The following is a 19,724-nucleotide window of genomic DNA, read 5'->3' as shown; positions in this document are numbered from 1 at the left end:
ATGCTTGTAATCTAGATGTCATTATGCTAGTCAAGTGGATTTTACTTATGTGATCTCCGGAGACTCCTTGTCCCACGTGTGTAAAGGTGACAGTGTGTGCACCGTGTGGGTCTCTTAGGCTATATTTCACAGAATACTTATTCGCTGTTATGAATGGCATAGTGAAGTGCTTATTTATATCTCTTTATGATTGCAATGTGTTTTGTATCACAATATATCTGCGTGCTACTCTAGTGATGTTATTAAAGTAGTTTATTCCTCCTTCACGGTGTAATGGTGACAGTGTGTGCATCGTGTAGTACTTGACGTAGGCTATGATTGTGATCTCTTGTAGATTATGAAGTTAACTATTGCTATGATAGTATTGATGTGATCTATTCCTCCTTTCGTAGTGTGAAGGTGACAGTGTGCATGCTATGTTAGTACTTGGTTTGGTTATGTTGATCTGTTATGCACTCTAAGGTTATTTAAATATGAACATTGAATATTGTGGAGCTTGTTAACTCCGGCATTGAGGGTTCGTGTAATCCTACACAGTTAGTGGTGTTCATCATCCAACAAGAGGGTGTAGAGTCTAGCATCTATCTATTTATTCTGTTATGTGATCAATGTTGAGAGTGTCCACTAGTGAAAGTATGATCCCTAGGCCTTGTTCCTAAATAATGCTATCGCTGCTTGTTTACTGTTCTGTTACATGTTTACTTCCTGCAATATTACTACCATCAACTGCACGCCAAAGAAGCACTTTTTCTGCGCCGTTACTACTGCTCATACTTATTCATACCACCTGTATTTCACTATCTCTTCGCCGAACTAGTGCACCTATTAGGTGTGTTGGGGACACAAGAGACTTCTTGCTTTGTGGTTGCAGGGTTGCATGAGAGGGATATCTTTGACCTCTTCCTCCCTGAGTTCGATAAACCTTGGATGATCCACTTAAGGGAAACTTGCTGCTGTTCTACAAACCTCTGCTCTTGGAGGCCCAACACTGTCTACAAGAATAGAAGCACCCGTAGACATCAAGCACTTTTCTGGCACCGTTGCCGGGGAGGAAAGGTAAAAGGCACTCATACTCCGGTCCCAGGTAAAGTACTTTTCTGTTACCGTTGTGTGTGTGCTCGAAGCTATTTCCTTTAGATCCTGCAATTGCATCTTTTTGTTTCTTGTTTACACTAGTTAGGCATAATGGACAACAATGAGCTTCTTATTCTATTTCCTGATTTAAGACATGGATGGTTTGATGCGAAAATTAAAAAACCTACGGAACATATTAGTATGAACGCTTTGAACACCATTGTTGCTAATGATATGGAAAATTCTAAGCTTGGGGAAGCTGGCTTTGATGAGCATGATATTTTTAGTCCCCCAAGCATTGAGGAGAAAATTTACTTTGATGATACTTTGCCTCCTATTTATGATGATTATAATGATATTGGTCTTTTAGTACCGCCTGTTATGGAGGATAAATTTGATTATGATTACAATATGCCTCCTATATTTGATGATGAGAATAATAATGATAGCTACTTTGTTGAATTTGCTCCCACTACAACTAATAAAATTGATTATGCTTATGTGGAGAGTAATAATTTTATGCATGAGACTCATGATAAGAATGCTTTATGTGATAGTTATATTGTTAAGTTTGCTCATGATGCCACTGGATATTATTATGAGAGAGGAAAATATGGTTGTAGAAATTTTCATGTTACTAAAACACCTCTCTATGTGCTGAAATTTTTGAAGCTACACTTGTTCTATCTTCCTATGCTTGTTACTTTGCTCTTCATGAACTTGTTTATTTACAAGATTCCTATGCATAGGAAGCATGTTAGACTTAAATGTATTTTGAATTTGCTTTTTTATGCTCTCTTTTGCTTCAACTCTTATTTCTTGCGCGAGCATCATTGAAATTGCTGAGCCCATCTTAGTGGCTATAAAGAAAGAATTTCTTGGGAGATAACCCATGTGTTTTTTTACTACAGTACTTTTTTTTATATTTGTGTCTTGGAAGTTGTTACTACTGTAGCAACCTCTCCTTATCTTAGTTTTGTGCATTGTTGTGCCAAGTAAAGTCGTTGATAGTAAGGTTCATACTAGATTTGGATTACTGCGCAGAAACAGATTTCTTTGCTGTCACGAATTTCGACCTAATTCTCTGTAGGTAACTCAGAAAATTATGCCAATTTACGTGAGTGATCCTCAGATATGTACGCAACTTTCATTCAATTTGGGCATTTTCATCTGAGCAAGTCTGGTGCCACTTTAAAATTCGTCTTTACGGACTGTTCTGTTTTGACAGATTCTGCCTTTTATTTCGCATTGCCTCTTTTGCTATGTTGGATGAATTTCTTTGTTCCATTAATGTCCAGTAGCTTTGGGCAATGTCCAGAAGTGTTAAGAATGATTGTGTCACCTCTGAACATGTGAAATTTTGATTATGCACTAACCCTCTAATGAGTTTGTTTTAAGTTTGGTGTGGAGGAAGTTTTCAAGGGTCAAGAGAGGAGGATGATATACTATGATCAAGAAGAGTTAAGAGTCTAAGCTTGGGGATGCCCCCGTGGTTCATCCCTGCATATTTCAAGAAGACTCAAGCGTCTAAGCTTGGGGATGCCCAAGGCATCCCCTTCTTCATCGACAAATTTATCAGGTTCCTCCCTTGAAACTATATTTTTATTCGGTCACATCTTATGTACTTTACTTGGAGCGTCTGTTTGTTTTTGTTTCTGTTTTTGTTTGAATAAATGCTTGTGTGGGAGAGAGACACGCTCCGCTGGTTCATATGAACACATGTGTTCTTAGCTTTTAATTTTCATGGCGAAGGTTGAAACTGCTTCGTTAATTGTTATATGGTTGGAAACGGAAAATGCTACATGTAGTAATTGGTAAAATGTCTTGGATAATGTGATACTTGGCAATTGTTGTGCTCATGTTTAAGCTCTTGCATCATATACTTTGCACCTATTAATGAAGAAATACATAGAGCTTGCTAAAATTTGGTTTGCATAATTGGTCTCTCTAAAGTCTAGATAATTTCTAGTAAAGAGTTTGAACAACAAGGAAGACGGTGTAGAGTCTTATGATATTTACAATATGTCTTTTATGTGAGTTTTGCTGCACCGGTTCATCCTTGTGTTTGTTTCAAATAACTTTGCTAGCCTAAACCTTGTATCGAGAGGGAATACTTCTCATGCATCCAAAATCCTTGAGCCAACCACTATGCCATTTGTGTCCACCATACCTACCTACTACATGGTATTTCTCCGCCATTACAAAGTAAATTGCTTGAGTGCTACCTTTAAATTTCCATCATTCGCCTTTGCAATATATAGCTCATGGGACAAAATAGCCTTAAAAACTATTGTGATATTGAATATGTACTTATGCACTTTATCTCTTATTAAGTTGCTTGTTGTGCGATAACCATGCTCCTGGGGACGCCATCAACTCTCTGTTGAATATCATGTGAGTTGCTATGCATGTTCGTCTTGTCTGAAGTAAGGGAGATTTACCACTCATTAAATGGTTAGAGCATGCATAATGTTAGAGAAGAACATTGGGCCGCTAACTAAAGCCATGAATCATGGTGGAAGTTTCAGTTTTGGACATATATCCTCAATCTCATACGAGAACATTAATTGTTGCTACATGCTTATGCATTAAAGAGAAGTCCATTATATGTTGTCTATGTTGTCCCGGTATGGATGTCTAAGTTGAGAATAATCAAAAGCGAGAAATCCAAATGCGAGCTTTCTCCTTAGACCTTTGTACAGGCGGCATAGAGGTACCCCTTTGTGACACTTGGTTAAAACATGTGTATTGCGATGATAATCCTGGTAATCCGAGCTAATTAGGACAAGGTGCGGGCACTACTAGTATACTATGCATGAAGCTTGCAACTTGTAAGATATAATTTACATGATACATATGCTTTATTACTACCGTTGACAAAATTGTTTCATGTTTTCAAAATAAAAGCTCTAGCACAAATATAGCAATCGATGCTTTCCTCTTTGAAGGACCATTCTTTTACCTTTTATGTTGAGTCAGTTCACCTATTTCTCTCCATCTCAAGAAGCAAACACTTGTGTGAACTGTGCATTGATTCCTACATACTTGCATATTGCACTTGTTATATTACTTTGCATTGACAACTATCCATGAGATATACATGTTATAAGTTGAAAGCAACCGCTGAAACTTAATCTTCCTTTGTGTTGCTTCAATACCTTTACTTTGATTTATTGCTTTATGAGTTAACTCTTATGCAAGACTTATTGATGCTTGTCTTGAAAGTACTATTCATGAAAAGTCTTTGCTTTATGATTCATTTGTTTACTCATGTCATTACCATTGTTTTGATTGCTGCATTCATTACATATGCTTACAATAGTATGATCAAGGTTATGATGGAATGTCACTCCAGAAATTATCTTTGTTATCGTTTACCTGCTCGGGACGAGCAGAAACTAAGCTTGGGGATGCTGATACGTCTCCGACGTATCGATAATTTCTTATTTTCCATGCCACATTATTGATGATATCTACATGTTTTATGCATACTTTATGTCATTATTATGCGTTTTCCGGAACTAACCTATTGACGAGATGCCGAAGGGCCAGTTGCTGTTTTCTGCTGTTTTTGGTTTCAGAAATCCTAGTAAGGAAATATTCTCGGAATCGGACGAAATCAACACCCAGGGTCCTATTTTTCCACGAAGCTACCAGAAGTCCGAAGGGGAAAAGAAGTGGGGCCACGAGGTGGGGACACAGTAGGGCGGCGCGGCCCAAGCCCTGGCCGCGCCGGCCTAGTGTGTGGCCCCACCAGGACTCCACCGACCTTGCCCTTCCGCCTACTTAAAGTCTCCGTCGCGAAAACCCTACCACGTTCGACGAAACCAGAGAAAACCTTCCAGAGCCGCCGCCATCGCGAAGCCAAGATCTGGGGGATAGGAGTCTCTGTTCCGGCACACCGCCGGGACGGGGAAGTGCCCCCGGAAGGCTTCTCCATCAACACCACCGCCATCTTCATCACCGCTGCTATCTCCCATGAGGAGGGAGTAGTTCTCCATCGAGGCTCGGGGCTGTACCGGTAGCTATGTGGTTCATCTCTCTCCTATGTGCTTCAATACAATAATCTCATGAGCTGCCTTACATGATTGAGATTCATATGATGATGCTTGTAATCTAGATATCATTATGCTAGTCAAGTGGATTTTACTTATGTGATCTCCGGAGACTCCTTGTCCCACGTGTGTAAAGGTGACAGTGTGTGCACCGTGTGGGTCTCTTAGGCTATATTTCACAGAATACTTATTCGCTGTTATGAATGGCATAGTGAAGTGCTTATTTATATCTCTTTATGATTGCAATGTGTTTTGTATCACAATATATCTGCGTGCTACTCTAGTGATGTTATTAAAGTAGTTTATTCCTCCTTCACGGTGTAATGGTGACAGTGTGTGCATCGTGTAGTACTTGGCGTAGGCTATGATTGTGATCTCTTGTAGATTATGAAGTTACCTATTGCTATGATAGTATTGATGTGATCTGTTCCTCCTTTCGTAGTGTGAAGGTGACAGTGTGCATGCTATGTTAGTACTTGGTTTGGTTATGTTGATCCGTTATGCACTCTAAGGTTATTTAAATATGAACATTGAATATTGTGGAGCTTGTTAACTCCGGCATTGAGGGTTCGTGTAATCCTACACAGTTAGTGGTGTTCATCATCCAACAAGAGGGTGTAGAGTCTAGCATCTATCTATTTATTCTGTTATGTGATCAATGTTGAGAGTGTCCACTAGTGAAAGTATGATCCCTAGGCCTTGTTCCTAAATACTGCTATCGCTGCTTGTTTACTGTTCTGTTACATGTTTACTTCCTGCAATATTACTACCATCAACTGCACGCCGGCAAGCACTTTTCTGGCGCCGTTACTACTGCTCATACTTATTCATACCACCTGTATTTCACTATCTCTTCGCCGAACTAGTGCACCTATTAGGTGTGTTGGGGACACAAGAGACTTCTTGGTTTGTGGTTGCAGGGTTGCATGAGAGGGATATCTTTGACCTCTTCCTCCCTGAGTTCGATAAACCTTGGGTGATCCACTTAAGGGAAACTTGCTGCTGTTCTACAAACCTCTGCTCTTGGAGGCCCAACACTGTCTACAAGAATAGAAGCACCCGTAGACATCACCCCTCTGGCCCCTCTTCGGTGCTCTGGAAGCTTCCGGGAAAAATAAGATGTTGGGCGTTGATTTCGTCCAATTCCGAGAATATTTCCTTTGTACGATTTCTGAAACCAACAACAGCAGAAAACAGGAACTGGCACTTCGGCATCTTGTTAATAGGTTAGTTCCGGAAAATGCATAAAATCATCATAAAGTGTGAACAAAACATGTAGGTAATGTTATAAAACTAGCATGGAACATAAGAAATTATAGATACGTTGGAGACGTATCAAGCATCCCCAAGCTTAGTTCTTACTCGCCCTCGAGTAGGTAAACGATAACAAGGATAATTTCTTAAGTGACATGCTACCAACATGATCTTGATCAATACTATTGTAAAGCATATGAGATGAATGAAGTGATTCAAAGCAATGGTAAAGATAATGACTAAACAACTGAGTCATATAGCAAAGACTTTTCATGAATAGTACTTTCAAGACAAGCATCAATAAGTCTTGCATAAGAGTTAACTCATAAAGCAATAGATTCAAAGTAAAAGGCATTGAAGCAACACAAAGGATGATTAAGTTTCAGCAATTGCTTTCAACTTGTAACATGTATATCTCATGGATAATTGTCAACATAAAGCAATATAACAAGTGCAATAGGTAAACATGTAAGAATCAATGTACACAGTTGACACAAGTGTTTGCTTCTATGATGGAAAGAAGTAGGTAAACTAACTCAACATAAAGTAAAAGAAAGGCCCTTCGCAGAGGGAAGCATGGATTACTATTTTTGTGCTAGAGCTTTTATTTTGAAAACATAGAAACAATTTTGTCAACGGTAGTAATAATTCATATGCGTTATGTATAAGACATCTTATAAGTTGCAAGCCTCATGCATAGAATACCAATAGTGCTTGCACCTTGTCCTAATTAGCTTGGATTTACATGGATTATCATTGCATAACATATGTTTCAACCAAGTGTCACAAAGGGGTACCTCTATGCCGCCTGTACAGAGGTCTAAGGAGAAAATTCGAATTGGATTTGTGTTGCTTCAATGCCTTTTGATTATTCTCAACTTAGACATCCATACCGGGACAACATAGACAACAGATAATGGACTCCTCTTTTAATGCTTAAGCATTCAACAATAGATAATATTCTCATAAGAGATTGATGATTTGTGTCCAAACTGAAACTTCCACCATGATTCATGGCTTTAGTTAGCGGCCCAATGTTCTTCTCTAACAATATGCATACTCAAACCATTTGATCATGATAAATCACCCTTACTTCAGACAAGACGAACATGCATAGCAACTCACATGATATTCAACAAAGGTGTAAAAGTTGATGGCGTCCCCAGAAACATGGTTACCGCTCAACAAGCAACTTATAAGAAATAAGATACATAGCAACATATTCAATACCACAATAGTTTTTAAGGCTATTTTCCCATGAGCTATGTATTGCAAAGACAATGAATGAAATTTTAAAGGTAGCACTCAAGTAATTTACTTTGGAATGGCAGAGAAATACCACATAGTAGGTTGGTATGGTGGACACAAATGGCATAGGTTTTGGCTCAAGGTTTTGGATGCACGAGAAGTATTCCCTCTCAGTACAAGGCTTTGGCTAGCAAGGTTGTTTGAAGCAAACACAAGTATGAACCGGTACAACAAAACTTACATAACAACATATTGCAAGCATTATAAGACTCTACTCTGTCTTCCTTGTTGTTCAAACACCTTAACCAGAAAATATCTAGACTTAGAGAGACCAATCATGCAAACCAAATTTTTACAAGCTCTATGTAGTTCTTCATTAATAGGTGCAAAGTACATGATGCAAGAGCTTAAACATGATCTATTTGAGCACAACAATTGCCAAATATCAAATTATTCAAGACAATATACCAATTACCATATAAAGCATTTTCTGTTTCCAACCATATAGCAATGAACGAGGCAGTTTTCAACTTCGCCATGAACATTAAAAGTAAAAGCGAAGAACACCAGTGTTCACATGAAAAAGCGGAGCGTGTCTCTCTCCCACACAAGCATGAATTTATTCAGAGAATGAAAATAACAAAACGAAAATAAAAACACACAGACACTCCAAGTAAAGTACATAAGATGTGACTGAATAAAAATATAGTTTCACTAGAGGTGACCTGATAAGTTGTCGATGAAGAAGGGGATGCCTTGGGCATCCCCAAGCTTAGATGCTTGAGTCTTCTTAAAATATGCAGGGATGAACCACGGGGGCATCCCCAAGCTTAGACTTTTCACTCTTCTTGATCATATTGTATCATCCTCCTCTCTTGACCCTTGAAAACTTCCTCCACACCAAACTCGAAACAAACTCATTAGAGGGTTAGTGCATAATCAAAAATTCATATATTCAGAGGTGACATAATCATTCTTAACACTTCTGGATATTGCACAAAGCTACTGGACGTTAATGGAACAAAGAAATCCATTCAACATGGCAAAAGAGGCAATGTGAAATAAAAGGCAGAATCTGTCAAAACAGAACAGTCCGTAAAGACGAATTTTTCAGGGGCACTTAACTTGCTCAGATGAAAAAGCTCAAATTGAATGAAAGTTGCGTACATATCTGAGGATCACGCACGTAAATTGGCAAAATTTTATGAGTTACCTACAGATGGGGCTACTCAATTTCGTGACAGCAAGAAATCTATTTCTGCGCAGTAATCCAAATCTAGTATCAACATTACTATCAAAGACTTTACTTGGCACAACAATGCAATAAAATAAAGATAAGGAGAGGTTTCTACAGTAGTAACAACTTCCAAGACTCAACAAAACAGTAATAAAAACATACATGGGTTATCTCCCAAGAAGTGCTTTCTTTATAGCCATTAAGTTGGGCTCAGTAATTTTAATGATGCTCGCACAAGAAATAAGAATTGAAGCAAAAGAGAGCATCAAGAAGAAAATTCGAAACACATTTAAGCCTAACCCACTTCCTATGAAAAGGAATCTTGTAAATAAACAAGTCATGTAAGCATAATGCAACAAGCATAAAAAGGCAACACAAGCGCAACTTCAAGATTCTCAACATAAAGAGGGGAAACTTAATATTATTAAGATGCATATAACCATGTTTCCCTCTCTCATAATAACTTTCAGTAGCATCATGAACAAACTCAAAAATATAAGTATCACATAAAGCATTCTTATTCACATGCATAAAAGTATCATTACTCTCCACATAAGCATAATCAGTTTTATTAGTAATAGTGGGAGTAAAACTACCATAACCATCATTGTAATCATCATAAATTGCAGGCATGGTATAATCATAATAACCTTTATCCTCCATAGTAGGTGGCACCAAAATACCACTATCATTATAATCATCATAAATAGGAGGTAAAGTATCATCAAAGAAAATTTTCTCCTCAAAACTTGGGGGACTAAAAATATCATGCTCATCAAAACCAGCTTCCCCAAGCTTAGAATTTTCCACAGCATTAGCAACAATGGTGTTCAAAGCATTCATACTAATAACATTCCCATTAGCATGCATATAAAGTTCCATGGGTTTTTTTTAATTCTCTCTTCAAACACATCATGTCCTAATTCAAGATAAAGTTCATAAAGATCTCTCATTTTGTTGTTGTTTTCCATTAAGCCTAACTAGTTAAAACAAGAAACAAAAAGATATAATTGCAGGATCTAAAGGAAATATCTTCGAGCACTCACACACCGGCAACAGTGCTAGGAAATAGCTTAGTAGTCGGAGGATGTGAATACCTTTTACCTTACCTCCCCGGCAACGGCGCCAGAAAATAGCTTGATGTCTACGCACGCTTCTATTCCTGTAGAAAGTGTTGGGCCTCCAAGAGCAGAGGTTTGTAGAACAGCAACAAGTTTCCCTTAAGTGAATCACCCAAGGTTTATCGAACTCAGGGAGGTAGAGGTCAGAGATATCCCTCTCAAGCAACCCTGCAATTAAGATACAAGAAGTCTCTTGTTTCCCCAACACACCTAATACACTTGTCAGATGTATAGGTGCACTAGTTCGGCGAAGAGATAGTGAAATACAAGTAATATGGATGAATATGAGTGGTAATAGCAATCTGAAATAAATATGGCAGCAAGTAAACATGTAGCAGAACTTGTTGGAAACGGTGCCAGAAAATAGCTTGCTGGCGTGGGAGGCAATTCTCTGTGGTGTAACTTCTCTATTCGGAAACAAGGCCTAGGGATCCTACTTTCACTAGTGGACACTCTCAACAATGATCACATAAATAAATAACTCCTCTTTCTTTGTGCTACATACACTCTTTTGTTGGATAACAAACACCATTCATTGTGTAGGGCTACAAGAGCTCCCTCAAGCCGGAGTTAACAAGCGCCACAACATTCGGTGTTCATATTTAAGTAACCTCTAGAGCATAATAGACCGTTGCAATTTAGACCGAGTACTAACATAGCATACACACTGTCACCTTTAAGCTATGAAAGGGGGAATAGATCACATCAATACTGTCATAGTAATAGTTAACTTCATAATCTACAAGAGATTACAATCATAACCTACGCCAAGTAATACATGATGCACACACTGTCACCATTACATCATGAAGGAGGAATAGACTACTTTAATAACATCACTAGAGTAGCACATAGATTAATAGTGATACAAAGCTCATCATATGGATCTCAATCATGCAAGGCAGTTCATGAGATCATTGTATTGAGATACATGAGAGAGAGATTAACCACATAGCTACCGGTAGAGCCCTTAGCCTCGATGGAGAACTACTCCCTCCTCATCATGGGAGACAGCAGCGGCGATGAAGATGGCGGTGGTGTCGATGGAGATGCCTTCCGGGGGCACTTCCCCGTCCCGGCGGCGTGCCAAAACAGAGACTTCTGTCCCCCGAACTTGGCTTCGCGGTGGCGGCGGCTGCGTAACTTTTCTCGTCCCGTGGCTTCTTCCTTTAGGGTTTTCGCGACGGAGGCTTTATAGAGGCGAAGAGGCGGAGTCGGAGGAGTCCTGGTGCAGCCACACCATAGGGGGGCGCCCCTCCCTTGGCCGCGCCGCCTTGTGGGGTGGGGCCCCCTGGCTCCCCTCTGGCCCCTCTTCGGTGCTCTGGAAGCTTCCGGGAAAAATAAGATGCTGGGCGTTGATTTCGTCCAATTCCGACAATATTTTCTTTGTAGGATTTCTGAAACCAAAAACAGCAGAAAACAGGAACTGGCACTTCGGCATCTTGTTAATAGGTTAGTTCCGGAAAATGCATAAAATCATCATAAAGTGTGAACGAAACATGTAGGTAATGTTATAAAACTAGCATGGAACATAAGAAATTATAGATACGTTGGAGACGTATCACCTATACATCTGACAAGTGTATCAGGTGTGTTGGGGACACAAGAGACTTCTTGTATCTTAATTGCAGGGTTGCTTGAGAGGGATATCTCTGACCTCTACCTCCCTGAGTTCGATAAACCTTGGGTGATTCACTTAAGGGAAACTTGCTGCTGTTCTACAAACCTCTGCTCTTGGTGGCCCAACACTGTCTACAGGAATAGAAGCGTGCGTAGACATCACTTCCAGAAGACCGAAGAGGATACGAAGTGGGGCCACGAGGCGCCCTAACCATAGGGCGGCGCGGCCAGCATGGGGCCCGCGCCGGCCTATGGTGTGGGGCCCCCGTGCCTCTCCCGACTCTGCCCTTCCGCCTACTTAAACTCTCCGTCGCGAAAACCCTATCACCAAGAGCGATATGAGAAAAGTTACAGAGACGCCGCCGCCAATCCCATCTCGGGGGATTCAGGAGATCGCCTCCGGCACCCTGCCGGAGAGGGGAATCATCACCGGAGGGCTCTACATCACCATGCCCGCCTCCGGACTGATGCGTGAGTAGTTCATCCTTGGACTATGGGTCCATAGCAGTAGCTAGATGGTTGTCTTCTCCTCTTGTGCTATCATGTTTAGATCTTGTGAGCTGCCTATCATGATCAAGATCGTCTATTTGTAATGCTACATGTTGTGTTTGTTGGGATCCGATGAATATTGAATACTATGTCAAGTTGATTATCAATCTATCATATATGTGTTGTTTATGTTCTTGCATGCTCTCCGTTGCTAGTAGAGGCTCTGGCCAAGTTGATACTTGTGACTCCAAGAGGGAGTATTTATGCTCGATAGTGGGTTCATGCCTCCATTGAATCTGGGACAGTGATAGAAAGTTCTAAGGTTGTGGATGTGTTGTTGCCACTAGGGATAAAACATCAATGCTTTGTCTAAGGATATTTGTGTTGATTACATTACGCACCATACTTAATGCAATTGTCTGTTGTTTGCAACTTAATACTGGAAGGGGTGCGGATGCTAACCCGAAGGTGGACTTTTTAGGCATAGATGCATGCTGGATAGCGGTCTATGTACTTTGTCGTAATGCCCTGATTAAATCTCATAGTAGTCATCATGATATGTATGTGCATTGTTATGCCCTCTCTATTTGTCAATTGCCCAGCTGTAATTTGTTCACCCAACATGCTATTTCTTATTGGAGAGACACCACTAGTGAACTGTGGACCCCGGTCCATTCTTTTACATCTGAAATACAATCAACTGCAAACTCTGTTCTCTATTGTTTTCTACAAGCAAACATCATTCTCCACACCATACGTTTAATCCTTTGTTTACAGCAAGCCGGTGAGATTGACAACCTCACTGTTAAGTTGGGGCAAAGTATTTTGGTTGTGTTGTGCAGGTTCCACGTTGGCGCAGGAATCCCTGGTGTTGCGCCGCACTACACTCCTTCACCAACAACCTTCACGTGACCTTCATCTCCTACTGGTTCGATAACCTTGGTTTCTTACTGAGGGAAAACTTGCTGCTGTACGCATCACACCTTCCTCTTGGGGTTCCCAACGGACGTGTGCTTCACGCGTTATCAAGCTCTTTTTCTGGCGCCGTTGCCGGGGAGATCAAGACACGCTGCAAGGGGAGTCTCTCACATCCAATCTCTTTACTTTGTTATTGTCTTGCTTTACTTTATTTTTTTTTTTTTTTTGTTTGCTTCTTTATATCAAAAACACAAAAAAAAATTAGTTGCTTTACTTTATTTCATTTGTCTTGTTTGCGTTCTTTATATCAAAAACACAAAAAAATTAGTTACTTGCATTTAATTTGTTATCATGTCTAGTCCTGTACTTGTTACTTTGTCACCTGAGGAATTGGTCTTTACTTTTAAACAAGGGGATGAGGAGAGTTTTAAGGAAGCTTGGTCTAGAATTTTTAATTCTTTTAGTAAAATTGAACCTAAAATGACTCTAAGTTTGCTTCTTAGTAACTTTTATTTTGGGCTTATTCTTCGCTATAGATATGCCTTAGATGCTGTAGTGGGAGGAGATTTCCTTCACTGTGATGGGGATCAAGCTTTTAATGCCATAAAAAAATTGGTTACATCATCTAGCTCCGCTAATAATTTTGATTCATCTCTTGCTAGCATTCATAATAGATTAAACACTCTCGAAACAAATATATCTTATTTAAAAGAAGGGTACAACCAGATTCGCGAATATTATGATTATGTTCCAGTAAGCTTTGAACCCTCAATGTGGGTGCCTACTATTAAAGTTGCTATTTGTGGTGAAATTTTTTATGCCCGCTGTGATATTATGTCTGAGTTCTGCCTTATGCCTAAAAGTATTTATGAATCTTTGACACTTTGGGAACTTACTTAAGGAGGAGAAGGAATAACTCTTACTGATAACTCTGTTATAATTCCTAAGGGAATAGCTGAAGGCGTGTTCACAACCTTTCTTGGAAGAACGGTATCCACTGATTATCTCGTTGTTGAATGTGTAGGGACAGGACAAATCACACTTGGAAGATCCCTGCTGAAACTCGTGGGAGCAATCATAGATGTGGGGAAAGGCACTCTAAATTTTACCTCTACACCTAGATGCGGTCATATATTCCCTAAACGAAAGAGTAAGAATAAGAGTAAGAAGGGTAGATGCAAAGCCCCTGGTAATAATGTTAATGCTTCATCTCTCGATAATACTTGATTCACACTTTCTGCGCCTAGCTGAAAGGCGTTAAAGAAAAGCACTTCTTGGGAGATAACCCATGTATGTTTTTATTACTGTTTTGTTGAGTCTTGAAAGTTGTTACTACTGTAGCAACCTCTCCTTATCTTTACTTTATTGCATTGTTGTGCCAAGTAAAGTCTCTACTAGTAAAGTTGATACTAGATTTGGATTGCTGCGCAGAAACAGATTTCTATCTGTCACGAATTTGAGTAGATCTCTCTGTAGAAGAATCAAAAAAATCTGCCAATTTACATGCGTGATCCTCAGATATGTACGCAACTTTGATTAGTTTTGAGCTTTTTCATCTGAGCCTGTTAAGTGCCTCTAAAAAATTCGTCTTTACGGACTGTTCTGTTTTGACAGATTCTGCCTTTTATTTCGCATTGCCTCTTTTGCTATGTTGAATGGATTTCTTTGTTCCATTAACTTTCAGTAGCTTTGGGCAATGTCCAGAAGTGTTAAGAATGATTATGTCACCTCTGAATATGTGAATTTTTTATTATGCACTAACCCTCTAATGAGTTTGTTTTGAGTTTAGTGTGGAGGAAGTTTTCTAGGATCAAGAGAGGAGGATGATACAATATGATCAAGAAGAGTGAAAAGTCTAAGCTTGGGGATGCCCCCGTGGTTCATCCCTACATATTTCAAGGAGACTCAAGCATCTAAGCTTGGGGATGCCCAAGGCATCCCCTTCTTCATCGACAACTTATCAGGTCACCTCTAGTGAAACTATATTTTTATTCAGTCACATCTTATGTGCTTTACTTGGAGCGTCTATTTGTTTTTGTTTTTGTTTTTGTTTGAATAAAATCGGATCCTAGCATTCTTTGTGTGGGAGAAAGACACGCTCCGTTGTTTCATATGAACACTGGTGTTCTTAGCATTACTTTTAATGTTCATGGCGAAGGTTGAAACTACTTCGTTCATTGTTATATGGTTGGAAACAGAAAATGCTTCATGTGGTAATTGGTATATTGTCTTGAATAATTTGATACTTGGCAATTGTTGTGCTCAAATAGATCATGTTTAAGCTCTTGCATCATGTACTTTGCACCTATTAATGAAGAACTACCATAGAGCTAGTTGAAATTTGGTTTGCATGATTGGTCTCTCTGAAGTCTAGATATTTTCTGGTGAAGTGTTTGAACAACAAGGAAGACAGTGTAGAGTCTTATAATGCTTGCAATATGTTCTTATGTAAGTTTTGCTGTACCGGTTCATACTTGTGTTTGCTTCAAACAACCTTGCTAGCCAAAGCCTTGTACTGAGAGGGAATACTTCTCGTGCATCCAAATCCTTGAGCCAAAACCTATGTCATTTGTGTCCACCATACCAACCTACTATGTGGTATTTCTCTGCCATTCCAAAGTAAATTACTTGAGTGGTACCTTTAAAATTTCATTCCTTGTCTTTGCAATATATAGCTCATGGGAAAATAGCTTAAAAACTATTGTGGTATTGAATATGTTGCTATGTATCTTATTTCTTATAAGTTGCTTGTTGAGCGGTAACCATGTTTCTGGGGACGCCATCAACTATTACACCTTTGTTGAATATCATGTGAGTTGCTATGCATGTTCGTCTTGTCTGAAGTAAGGGCGATTTATCATGATCAAATGGTTTGAGTATGCATATTGTTAGAGAAGAAAATTGGGCCGCTAACTAAAGCCATGAATCATGGTGGAAGTTTCAGTTTGGACACTAATCCTCAATCTCTTATGAGAATATTATCTGTTGTTGAATGCTTATGCATTAAAGAGGAGTCCATTATCTGTTTTCTATGTTGTCCCGGTATGGATGTCCTTAGTTGAGATCTATCAAAAACGAGAAATCAAATGCGATCTATCTCCTTGGACCTTTGTACAGGCGGCATAGAGGTACCCCTTTGTGACACTTGGTTGAAACATATGTTATGCAATGATAATCCATGTAAATCCAAGCTAATTAGGACAAGGTGCGAGCACTATTGGTATTCTATGCATGAGGCTTGCAACTTATAGGATGTCTTATGCATAACACATATGAATTATTACTACCGTTGACAAAATTGTTTCTATGTTTTCAAAATAAAAGCTCTAACACAAAAATAGTAATCCATGCTTCCCTCTGCGAAGGGCCATTCTTCTACTTTATGTTGAGTCAGTTTACCTACTTCTTTCTATCTTAGAAGCAAACACTTGTGTCAACTGTGTGCATTGATTCATACATACTTACTTATTTGCATTCAACATATTACTTTGTGTTGACAATTATCCATGAGATATACATGTTGAAGTTGAAAGCAACTGCTGAAACTTATATCTTCCTTTGTGTTGCTTCAAAACTTTCTACTAAGAATTTATTGCTTTATGAGTTAACTCCTATGCAAGTCTTATTGATGCTTGTCTTGAAAGTACTATTCATGAAAAGTCTTTGCTATATGATCAGTTGTTTAGTCATTGTCTTTACCATTGCTTCGAATCACTTCATTCATCTCATATGCTTTACAATAGTATTGATCAAGATTATGATAGCATGTCACTTCAGAAATTATCCTTGTTATCGTTTACCTACTCGAGGGCGAGTAGGAACTAAGCTTGGGGATGCTTGATACGTCTCAAACGTATCTATAATTTCTTATGTTCCATGCTAGTTTTATGACAATACTCACATGTTTTATACACACTTTACATCATTTATATGCATTTTCCGGCACTAACCTATTAAGGAGATGCCGAAGCGCCAATTCCTGTTTTATGCTGTTTTTGGTTTCAGATATCCTACACAGGAAATATTCTCGGAATTGGACGAAACGAACGCCCAGGGTCTTATTTTTCCACGGAGCTTCCAGAAGACCGACGAGGATACGAAGTGGGGCCACGAGGCGCCCTAACCATAGGGTGGCGCGGCCAGCATGGGGCCCGCGCCGGCCTATGGTGTGGGGCCCCCGTGCCTCTCCCGACTCTGCCCTTCCGCCTACTTAAACTCTCCATCGCGAAAACCCTATCACCGAGAGCCACGATACGAGAAAAGATACAGAGACGCCGCCGCCGCCAATCCCATCTCGGGGGATTCAGGAGATCGCCTCCGGCACCCTGCCGGAGAGGGGAATCATCACCGGAGGGCTCTACATCACCATGCCCGCCTCCGGACTGATGCGTGAGTAGTTCATCTTTGGACTATGGGTCCATAGCAGTAGCTAGATGGTTGTCTTCTCCTCTTGTGCTATCATGTTTAGATCTTGTGAGCTGCCTATCATGATCAAGATCGTCTATTTGTAATGCTACATGTTGTGTTTGTTGGGATCCGATGAATATTGAATACTATGTCAAGTTGATTATCAATCTATCATATATGTGTTTTTTATGTTCTTGCATGCTCTCCGTTGCTAGAGGCTCTGGCCAAGTTGATACTTGTGACTCCAAGAGGGAGTATTTATGCTCGATAGTGGGTTCATGCCTCCATTGAATCTGGGACAGTGACAGAAAGTTCTAAGGTTGTGGATGTGCTGTTGCCACTAGGGATAAAACATCAATGCTTTGTCTAAGGATATTTGTGTTGATTACATTACGCACCATACTTAATGCAATTGTCTGTTGTTTGCAACTTAATACTGGAAGGGGTGCGGATGCTAACCCGAAGGTGGACTTTTTAGGCATAGATGCATGCTGGATAGCGGTCTATGTACTTTGTCGTAATGCCCTGATTAAATCTCATAGTAGTCATCATGATATGTATGTGCATTGTTATGCCCTCTCTATTTGTCAATTTCCCAACTGTAATTTGTTCACCCAACATGCTATTTCTTATTGGAGAGACACCACTAGTGAACTGTGGACCCCGGTCCATTCTTTTACATCTGAAATACAATCAACTGCAAACTCTGTTCTCTATTGTTTTCTACAAGCAAACATCATTCTCCACACCATACGTTTAATCCTTTGTTTACAGCAAGCCGCTGAGATTGACAACCTCACTGTTAAGTTGGGGCAAAGTATTTTGGTTGTGTTGTGCAGGTTCCACGTTGGCGCAGGAATCCCTGGTGTTGCGCCGCACTACATGTTGGGATTCGTAGCATAGAAAACAAAAAAAATTCTACCGCGAGAACGCAATCCAAGCCAAGATGCAATCTAGAAGACGGAAGCAACGAGGGGATGAACGAGACCAACCCTTGAAGATTTCCAAAGCCTACAAGAGGAGGCTCTCGTTGCTCCGGTAGACGATCACTTGCCGCTTTCAAAAGCGCGTAGAAGATCTTGACGGTGCCACACTCGGGTAGCACCTCCGTACTCGGTCACACGTTCAGTGTTGATGACGACGTCCTTCTCCCCGTTCCAGCGGGCAGCAGAAATAGTAGATCCTCCTTGGAATCCCGACAACACGACGGCGTGGTGGCGGTGTCGATGGAGATCTCCGACGGAGCTTCGCTAAGCATATGCGGGAGATGTGGTGGAGGAGAGGTAGCTAGGGTTTTGGGGAGAGGGGGCTTGGGCGCCGGCCCTCATAGGGGTGCGGCCAAGGTGGAGCCAAGAGTGGCCGGCCAGCCCCTCCTCTCCTCTCTTTATATAGGTGGAAGCCCCAAGGATTAGGTCAAAAGTCTCCGAATAAGACCCCAACATAAACCTTCCATATGACCAAACCTAGGGGGAGTGGGACTCCCCCCTTTCCTTGGTGGGGTGGCCGGCCACCATGGGGAGGAGTCCACTTGGGACTCCTCCTCCCTTAGGCTGGCCGGCCAAGGTGGGTGGAGTCCCTCTGGGACTCCACCTTCCATGCTGATTTCTTCCGGACTCTTCTAGAACCTTCTAGAACCTTCTAGAGAAAATACCGGAACATTTTCAAACCTAGAAAATGACTTCCTATATATGAATCTTATTCTCCGGACCATTCTGGACCTCCTCATGATGTCCTGGATCCCATCCGAGATTCCGAACAAAACTTCGAACTCCATTCCATATTTCCATATCTACTTAAACGACATCAAACCTTAAGTGTGTCACCCTACGGTTCGCGAACTATGTAGACATGGTTGAGACTTCTCTCCGACCAATAACCAATAGCGGGATCTGGAGATCCATAATGGCTCCCACATATTCAACGATGACTTAGTGATCAAATGAACCATTCACATACGATACCAATTCCCTTTGTCACGCGATATTTTACTTGTCCGAGGTTTGATCATCGGTATCTCTATACCTTGTTCAACCTCGTCTCCTGACAAGTACTCTTTACTCGTACCGTGGTATGTGGTCTCTTATGAACCATTCATATGCTTGCAAGCTATTTACACGACATTCCACCGAGAGGGCCCAGAGTATATATATCCGTCATCGGGATGGACAAATCCCACTGTTGATCCATATGCCTCAACTCATACTTTCCGGATACTTAATCCCACCTTTATAACCACCCATTTACGCAGTGGCGTTTGATGTAATCAAAGTACCTTTCCGGTATAAGTGATTTACATGATCT

The sequence above is a fragment of the Lolium perenne genome, chromosome 3, assembly GCF_019359855.2.
Source record: "Lolium perenne isolate Kyuss_39 chromosome 3, Kyuss_2.0, whole genome shotgun sequence".
Lineage (NCBI taxonomy): Eukaryota > Viridiplantae > Streptophyta > Magnoliopsida > Poales > Poaceae > Lolium > Lolium perenne.
The sequence above is the reverse complement of the archived record's forward strand: the minus strand, read 5'-3'. Positions refer to the sequence as shown.